Source organism: Cnephaeus nilssonii, assembly GCF_951640355.1.
Source record: "Cnephaeus nilssonii genome assembly, chromosome: 8".
NCBI lineage: Eukaryota > Metazoa > Chordata > Mammalia > Chiroptera > Vespertilionidae > Cnephaeus > Cnephaeus nilssonii.
The window spans coordinates 69,704,292-69,714,529 of record NC_137079.1 but is presented as its reverse complement, the minus strand read 5'-3'; positions in this window follow the sequence as shown (position 1 = coordinate 69,714,529).

Sequence of the window (10,238 nt, the reverse complement as noted above, 5' to 3'; positions counted from 1 at the left end):
TGTCCCTCTCCCAGGCGGCATCCTGGCTGGTCCCCATTCCTCTCTCCCCAGTGTTGAGTGTCTGAGCCGTTACAGCATGACAGCATGATGACCATTTGCATGTTAGCTCTTTATTATATAGGATGTGAGTAAAGAAATGAAGGAAAACTCTGACACTGCATTATGGATAATTATGTGGGATTTTTAAAAAGTAACATATTTCATAACAAATGAGAATTGAGTAAAATTATTTGACAACTACATATGATTAAGGCATGGAATTTTGTCCAAAACCTTCCTCTAGTAGATCTGAATAAATCCATTGTCCTATTCACAGTTAGTTTAGACATTAACTAGACATTACTCTAGGCAGAACTTAAGTCCTATCAACTTTCCTGCGACCTCTGATGGTGTTTGAGACATAAACACAGTTTGATGGATCAATACACAATTATGTTTACAAAACGCAATGTTATATATGCAAACTATTTCACTGCATCAAACATATATTTAGAGATAAGGTTATTTATTATTGATGCAATATATATATTATATAAGGAGGCCTTCAATGTAATAGTAAGGTGATATCTCAAAATGTCTTAACATGGATCTAGCTCAATTTTCTGTTACAAAGGCTGTCTGAGTAAGGTTTTGAGTTTCTTCATCACTTCTACATAATTTCAGGTGAAGTATTCATATTTCGTATTTGGCATCCTCCTCTTCCAACATCTCAGGGCTCATCTGCCAGCCTAGTTCTGATCCACATTTAGAAGTTCCTGAATTGATATGATCCTTTCTCAGTAGACAAGTTATATTAAGAAATGCTAGCAAAATACACACTCACACACAAAGAAATTTTCTAACTGTGTGATTTAAGCCATTTGTGAGACTAGTGAGATAATGTGGGCTCTGAAGCCTCGATGAAGTTTAATCCTAAGTGTTCCCACCTACATTTCTTATGTGCTTGTCATACTACACTTGACATACCACATATCCCAGATACACTATTCTATGCTGTCTAGGTAGTTACTTTAGACATACATTCTTGTTCTATTATTAATCTTTTCTATCACATATAGCCAATTTGGCTGCTTTTTAGCTCTCACCCAGTTTCCCCTAAATCATTTAGTAGTTCAGAGGCAAAGTTGAAGGCTAAGGCTGTGAAGAACTGAATGGCAATCATATTAGGTAAAAATGAGCCCTAGCGAAAGTACTAAGTGAAATCTGGATAATTAAAGGTCTCTTCACTCCAATTCTTTACCTTTGCCTGCTTCTTTCTCTTGGTGCCTTCATGCTTAGAAAAACAGTAAGGAACTCTGGGAATTCAATGTGATCTGAAGTTGCAACAAATCATAGCTCTCTTCAAGTGTTTCACACTCCTGCATTAATTATCTATCCTCCTGCCAGCATCAAGTCTCCAATTCCCCTGACATTGTTAAAATGTCACACAACAATCTGATTAAGCACATAGAGGTAGGTGTGGATAACAGCTGTCTTAACATTCTCACTAGTGTGTGATTATTCACTGGGTATCTTTCTATTATATGTGAATTATATGTGAGTATTGAGGTAAATATTCTAGACTGATAAATGCCTTCCTACTCCCAGTAGGTATTCAATAATATTTGTTCCTTTTTTTTTAATATTTAGTCTGTAAGGAAAGGAAAGAAAGCTTAACTGAAAAACGTATTTTTTTTTTTTAAATTAAGTTTTCCAAAGAATGACTACATTTTTTTCCAGGCAAATCAGATTTAAGTTTCACATCCTTGGAGGACAAATATTCAGAGAGAACTGATCAAAATTCTACATGTTTCCAGACAGGAATTTAAACTCATGATGTAATGTCAACAGCACACCTGGGAGTGGATACCCCTCCTATTTTTAGATAAATTAGATAATTATGACTCTTCCTGATTCATGGACCATAAGGGAAGCAGCTGGAAATGGCAGGAGCAGATGGGGTAGGTACCGAGTGCCAAGTGGACGTCTTTTCTTCATCAGGAAAAGGTTTAGTTTTGAGGCATGTGAATGTCAGCCAAGAGCTTTGTGGAAGACTTTGGCATATACCAAATTAAGCAAAGTTTACAAACAATATGATCAATAAGACATACTTTCTTAATTTCTATTTTAACTGCTTTTTCTATTCAGGATTGCTGAGATAATTGCTTATAAATGTTATTTCCTCTTCCAGTTCTTATCATCGTGGGTTTTTGGAGAGAAGAGCTAGCAAAATTGTCTCTTTGTCATGTTTTCATTCACCTATGTCTTTAAAGTATATAATGAATAATTGAAGGAGGGTTAGGAGTTAATGTGTGGAATCAGAAGGAGAACACAATCTAAAGGTGGGAGAAAAAGACTTTTAAGGAAGATTAGCTTATTTCCATCACCGTTGGTTCCTGAAAAAGATACCCAGGGTTCTTACATTGATAAATAGAGATTTTTGCTTAAACTACCAGATAAATATTAATTACACTTAGTGAAATGGGAAATACTAAGAGAGTAATTTTTATTCTTGGAGTTAAAACAAAGTTCTCTTTTAGAAATTTATATTTGAGATACTGGCTAAATCAGTTAGTAATGTGAGATTAGAAGCCAAAGGGAGATATCAATTTTTATTTTATCAGTATGTTAATGATGAATAATGTTATAGCACAAGAAAATAACTCAATAATAATAAGATGCACCAGACTCTTAGCAGGTATCAAGTGATATTCTAAATAATTTTATTAACTTATTTCAAAAAGCAAGCCTAAAAAGGAAACATTATCATTGTCTTCATTCTAGGGGGAAGACAAATTCGATCCAAGGAAAGTAACTCTCTTGTCCAAAGCCACTAACTAATAATGATCAGACCTGAATCCCAATCAGGGCAGTTTGGCTCCAGATCACATGCACTGAATCACTGTATACCACCTTATATATGATACAAGTTATAATAAATTATAGAAAAGAAGGCCTCAGAGCATGTTTTAAGGCACTTAAACATTTTAAAATAAGAGATAAGATAAGTAGTCAACAAAAAAATAAATGACTGATACAGAAAATATGGTATTCTGGAGGCCAAGCAAAGGCCATGTTTTAAGAATGAAGTGATCAATTGTGTTAAATGCTGCAGAGAAACTGATTAAGATAATGTCTAAGCAAAGATATATGGATTTTACAAAACAGATTTATTGGTTTATGAGACAAGATTAGTTTCATTGGAGTCATAAGTGAAACGGTTTCTGGAGTGGAGTGAGGGGTCATAAAAGGCAAGAAGTGAAGTCTGTGTACAAACAACTCTGGGAAAAATATCTTTAAGGACGAATCAGATGGCTTTTGTATTTCAAGAGAATAATACAAAGTCAAAGAGGATTTCATTTATGGTGGGAAATATAACATGTGAGGGGTAAACCAAGATGTTGAGTTTAATCTATTTGGATTTGTAAGAATAAAGTAGGAGTTTAGGGAAGGAGGTTTGTTACTTTTCTAATTCTTCTATAACAATTCACCACAAATTTCCTGGCTTAAAATAATGTCCCTTTGCTGTCTCACTGCCCTGAAGGTAAAAAAACCAAATGTTTTCTAGGAGTGCTGTGTATAGAGTCTCTTAAGATCAAAATAAAGTGATGTCCAGCACGGGCTCTTATCTGGAAGCTCTAGAGGCGGATTCAGGTTGTAGGCATGATTCAAAGTCTGGCAGCTGAAGGATTGAGGTTCCCATTTCTTTGTTGACACTCAATCAGGAGTCATTCTCAATTTCTAGAGGCATCTGCATTTCACGGTTTGTGGTGCCTTCTATCTCCAAAGCCAACAATGGCTAGTCAAATCTTTTCCATGTTTCAAATCTCATTTTCCCCCTTTTGTAAAGTCTCTTTGACTTCCTCTTTTGCTACCAGCTCTGATTTTAACTGCTCTTGTGATTACTTTTGACCCCCCACCCCACCCCACTAGATAATGCAGAATGATCTCATTATATAGGGAGTTCGTGGGATTTTGGGGGTGATCAATGAAGTAGATAGAAACAAGAGAGAGAGTAATACACATCAAGATTTCTTGGGTGGTGCTTGGACAGGGTTGCATGGGAGGTAATGTCCCTCATAGCATGAGAGCTTCCAGCGATTTAGGGCATGTAAGTCACTACTCAGAAGGGAAAAAGGATAAGGGAACTCCTGAGGGAGAGATGGATCAGAGAGGAAGCTGTGTGATTGGATAATGTCACTCAGCAGCATGGTAGAGATTGTCTAGGTCAGAGAACTTTGAGGGCAGCAGTGGATTGGGACCTTATAACTATAAGATCCTGTCTTATTCATATGTAACTGTGGTTGTGTGAGGTTTCTGGGAATTTGCAAAACAGGTAGCTGTAAAGGGCTAAAAATTTGTTTGGTTTAGGTTTTTTAAAAATAATTGGATGTGTAAAAATTTGAGTTTGGCACCAACAGGTTTTGGAAGGTCTCAGCCTTCAGTGAAAAAATGAACAACCAGGAAGTCAATATAAAATGGCCTTTTTTTGCTCATTCATATAGCAATCCATCTCTTTGCCCCAGATTCTATTACAATCTAAATTGCATTTTAATTTGTCATGCTTGAGTTTGGAGCCAGTGATAAAGTATCTTTAAGTTTTCTAGAATTATTTCAAGGCACAAACCAGGATTTTGAAGACTTTTGCAGCCAGTCAGCTCATTTAAAGGGGGGGAAAGCAAGGAGAATGGATCAGGAAAGATTTTGACTTGTTTTATCTGTTTAGTCAGCAGAATGATATTAAGGCCTCATTAGTAACTATCTGTAAAACTTGGTGTTATCTACTAACATGTAAAAAGATGTGCTAATTGCTCACAGACCTACTCCTTTAGCAGCCAATACATAACATAGGGCTGGTGTGACACACCAGTATATATGTGGTTGAGACTGGTGAGGATAGGAAGATCTCAAGCTAGGAAGAGGCATGGCAAGGAGTAGGGGTCAAAGTCAGAGGTCAGCTGTGGCTGTCAGTGGGGGACCTGATTGTTCCCTGAGTGTCATCCTGATGCTGTTATGTTTTCCATGGACAATTAATTATATCTCCTGGATATTGGGAGCAGGTCCAGGTTTGTTCCACAATGTCTTTGGTAAAGCATAGTATGTGGGTAGTAGAAGATGCCTCTCTTGCTAATTTTATGGAATGGAACATGTTAGCCAAACATATAACTCTAAATTATTTATTCGTGTTATTTTAAATGGCATATGTTAATGTGATGAGATCTGAGAGAAGTGCTCTAATTAAAGGAATAGAGTTATTTAACTCCCTAAAGTCTATAGTTAGCATCCAATCATTGGAAGTGGCTGTAAGCACAGGTCATACCGAAGTACTGAAAGTTGAGATGGTGATGATCATTTTAATTTTTTTTAAAACCAAGACAGCTATGATAGATTGTAAACCTTCAGTACCTTGAATTAGCCAGCACTGTAGTGTATTTGCCACCTGCATATCCATGTGAAGGTTAACTGATTCCCACCAGATAGTGCCCGCTAATAGTGTATGACGTTACTTGTCACTGAGGAGGTCCATTCCACCATTCCAATAATAAGCTAGGGACAGTATCTGGGTTTAAAAATCATGATAAAAGCATCTTTTAGCAAAACTGAGCCAATTTCAATCATTAAGCAGATAGTAAACCTCTTAATAAATCTTCCTTTCAAGACAATTAGTTCTTGGGCTGGGGAATGGGTGGTGGTAGACAGGGAATGAGGGGTTGGACGAGAATGGGGAGAGGAAGATACTTTCTCATTTATATAACACACTGTTTTAAGGTGAGAAAGATAAAATTTATGTTACAATTAGCAACTTGAATTACATCTGAAAAATACCTTTTGCCATATAAGGCAACATAATCCCAGGAGTAACAGGGAGTGATTTTCATGCGGACTGATATACTGCCTATTACAGGAAGTAATTGTAACTGTGAACATGGAAGCTTATATCAGAAATAAAGAAGACTCCTGTGCAGTATAGTGTTTGCCGAAGGTAAGGCGTTGGGGGGGAGGGAGAAGAAGGTAAAAGAGTGATAAGTGATGATGGAAGGAGACTTGAGTTGGGGTGGTAAACACACAATACAATATATAGATGATATATTATAGAATTATATACCTGAAACCTGTAAAATGTTATTAAATAACTAGAGGCCCCATGCATGAAATTCGTGCAAGGGGCTTGGCCCTCTCAATCCCAGATGCCTCGGCCCTTACAACCCCGGCTGCCTCACAGCTCTGGCTGCCTCGTGGCCCTGTGCCCCCTTCCCTCCCCCAACCCACCGCCTTCACTGGTCATTCAGGAAGGTCATTCTGCTGTCTGGTCTAATTAGCATATTAGCTTTTTATTATATAGGATGTACCCCAATAAAAAAGAAAACAAGAACATGATTCACTTATTATATACTCCTTTAAGTGCAAGTATTATGTATTCATTTACAATGTTGCTCATATGAGAAATATACCTGGAAACATAAGGATTAGTCAAATTTATAAATGAAATAAAAGGGAAATTAAGACTTTCAACAAATTAAAAAACTTTGTAGATATGGTCAATTTGCATCCAATCTTTCATAACAGTCAGAGGCTTAGAGATATAATTATTGTGATTCTCCAACCTATTTGGCTTTCTCACATGTTTTTATTGTATTTGTTTCATGAAACTTCAAAAGAAAAATCTAAATATCATATTCAGTAAAGATGTAAAATTCTGTCTCTGATCTTATGGTGGTTAATTTAGGGTCAAGTTGACTGAGCTAAAGATGCCCAGATAGGTGATTAACATTATTTCTAGTAGTGCCTATGAGGGTGTTTCTGGGAGAGATTAATATTTGATTTGGCAAACTGAATAGAGAACATCACCATCACCAATGCGGTGGGTATCATCTATTCCACTGAGGTCCCAACTAGAACAAAAATGCAAAGCAGGGGATATTCTCTTTCTCTGTGTTCAGCTGGGACATACATCTTCTCCTGCCCTCAGACACTGGCACTTCTGGTTCTCGGACTTTTGGACTCAGACTGAGACTTACACTATTGCCTCCCTTGGCTCTCAGTTTGTTAGGATTGGACTGGCACTATAGCACGGGCTCTCCTGGGCTTCCATCTTGCAGAGAGCAGATTGTGGGACTTCTCAGCCTTCATAATTACATGAACCAAACCCTCATAATAAATTGTTTTCTATCTATCATCTATCTATCTATCTATCATCTATCTATCTATCTATATCAAACTATCTATCTATCTATCATCTATCTATATCATCTACCTATCTACCTACCTACCTATCTTTTTTTGGTCTTGCCACTTTGTAGAAGCCCAACTTATACAAGTTCTTCTATGTCCTTATCATTAAATAGAGGAATGAGATATGAGTGTGTTTATGTTTTTTTCTGTTTGGGAACTGTAAAATACTTTTCTCAGTTCTTGAATTTTCTTCACAAAGAGATCAGAACTCCCTTTAATATTTCCTGACTTCAAAATGAGGCAACCTCACAAGATATAAAAGTAAATAACATTTTGCCTTTTGAATTCAACTACAAATAAATTAGTGGCATCACATATTTTGATTGACCTAGTAGGTCAACAATAAAATTCAGTATTTCAATTTTTATATGAAAAGTTCTTTACAAGGTTCTAGTCTTTCCTTATTAATAGGGAGAATCCTTGTGTATCGCTTGACTGTTTTAACATCTGCATACTTCTGCTGTTTAGTTTTGCCTCATCAATCTTGCAGTGCTGTTTGCAGGAAGATCTGGTCCATGATAATCCAGGCATGAGAACATCTGATGTTCAGAGAGCCTGATATTTCTTATGTGACTTATACTAGCTGAGCATGGGATTTTCAACCCAGGTACACCTTATCAGTACTCTCCTGGCACAAAATAAATCATGCTATTATTTTATTTTTAAATTAACTAAATATATTTTAACTTGTTTCATTTCAAGTATTATAGTTAATTTCAGAGTAATAGCAAAGGTGTTTTGTAAGTTTAATACATCTGTTTGCTTGTAAAGATGTCCAAATTTAAAAACATAATCATATATAAAACTTAATACCATTATTTATTTTTACACATCAAATAGATGATCATTTTACATGATTATAGAACAGAAGGATATAACCTAGGAAAATAGTGTTTTAATACAACAACCAATGATTTTTTAGTTACATATTTTTAAGTGGAAAGACAAATCTTATCAGTCTATAGAGCTTACACAAAAGTCTATTCAAATATAATATTCCTGCCTATTACTTCTTTTCTGGTGTTGGATAGAGTAATTCTGTAAGATCTACCATTTGCATTTATGTTCAAGAGGGGATAAGGCTCTTGGAGAAATCTCATAACAATCAAAAAGCATGGAATTGTTTAACATTAAAAAAAATCTGGAGCATAGTAGAGAATCAATATACATACTCATGGGCTCATAAGATACGTTCACTGTGCTGTACTTTATGTAGAAAATCAGCCAAGGAGCTATTTTCATACCTATTTTGGAGCTTCACCCTTCAAATATTATATTTCAGTTGTTGAATGATGCTGAAAATTTATATATTTCAGTGATGCCCAGTTAATTTTCATTTTATTCAAGTATGAAGGCCATTGCTCCATATTGTTTGCCAATTTAAATATTTGTATTAAAAATTTGGTCATTACATGAATGAATTTTTAATTGGAATTATTTAGTTTGGCTTCACAAAGTAATTCAAGGAACTACATACTCCTCTTACGCAATATTCCTATTACTTCTTTTCAAATATTGAGTATGATTATTCATTGAATGCATTGTTATCTAACATCATTAACTCAATAACTAATTAAGTTTTACTGTGGACAAATTGAGAAATATGTACTCTAGTATCCTGTGTCTCATGACCAGGGCAGATGTAGTTGTAATTTATTTTAATGTGTATCTATATATTATTTCCATTCAAAGCCAAAATAAGTATCACAGGTAAAAGAAGAAGAAATTATTATATTCCAAATGAATCACAGGTTTGCACACTGAGCTTTTCCCTAAAAAGTTTAGGATGAATACTCCAAAATGTACAGAACAATACAAATTGATATGCAAATATTATGAAGTAAAGTTCATTATATATTATCTCATCTAATGTCATTATTATATTATTTCACAAGAGAGAAATTATCTAAAAAGTATATTACATTTTCTAGGATGCAATATTTGGGACAAATAAAATGATTCCAGGATGAGCATATATATGGAGGATGTCAAAATATGTACATATAAAAAATTAAAAGCATAGCAAGCAATATCCTTAGGCACAAATGAAGAGTTTACAATAGCCAAGAATTTTCTTGGTTTAATTCCTGCTCTTCTCATTTGTGTCCGCATCTGGCACTGATCATTTCTAAAAGTACTGCCAAGCAAGCTAATGAAATGCTTCTCTGAAGAAGTATTATTTGGTTTTCATAGATAAACAAATGGTTATATGACTCATATTGCAATTAAGCTCTACCAAATTATACACATACTCTCTAAATATGCAGTGACTGTTATTATTAATATTTAGGCACATCTGTGTTCTCCAATGATATCATCTGCAATTAAAGAGATGCTAGAGCACGTAAAACAGAAGTATTTGTCACCAATTCAGGAATTAACCATCATTCAACGTTGTGGCAATAAGCATATTGAGTTTTGCTTCAAAATCTTGTTTTAGATGCTTCCTTATTAAGGAATTTCTTAGTAGAAACACTAAGACACATTTACTTGAAATGCTCAAGTAAATAAAACTTTGCTAAAAATATTTATAATATTCTTCAAGGAAACAAACCAATTTTGTTAAGTAAATGCACTGAAGTTTTTAACCAAACACCCATGGAAATCTTTATACTTTACCAAAAGTACATCTTGAAATTTGGAGGAAATTTTAAATTACTCCAATTTTTAAATAATTTAATTACCTCTTGCTTGTGATTTTATGGTAATCATATCATCATTTAGACATTGAAAATAAAAACTTCTGATTGATAATTAAGCAATAAATATGTTTAAATTCTGAACAAATATTAAATAAGAATTCAATTTTGACTTAGAGTTAATTTTTTATGTTTTAATTTTCAGAGAAGTAAAAGATAAATAATTTTGGTGTAATTCTGCCTATATATCCATATATATTATGAATATGCATGTGCTTATATCTATATTAATTTCTATATTCAAGCCAAAACTCAATCCATACTTATACCATTATATCTCTAACTTTAAAATGTTATCTAGGCAATACAGACTTCATCTGCTGAAAA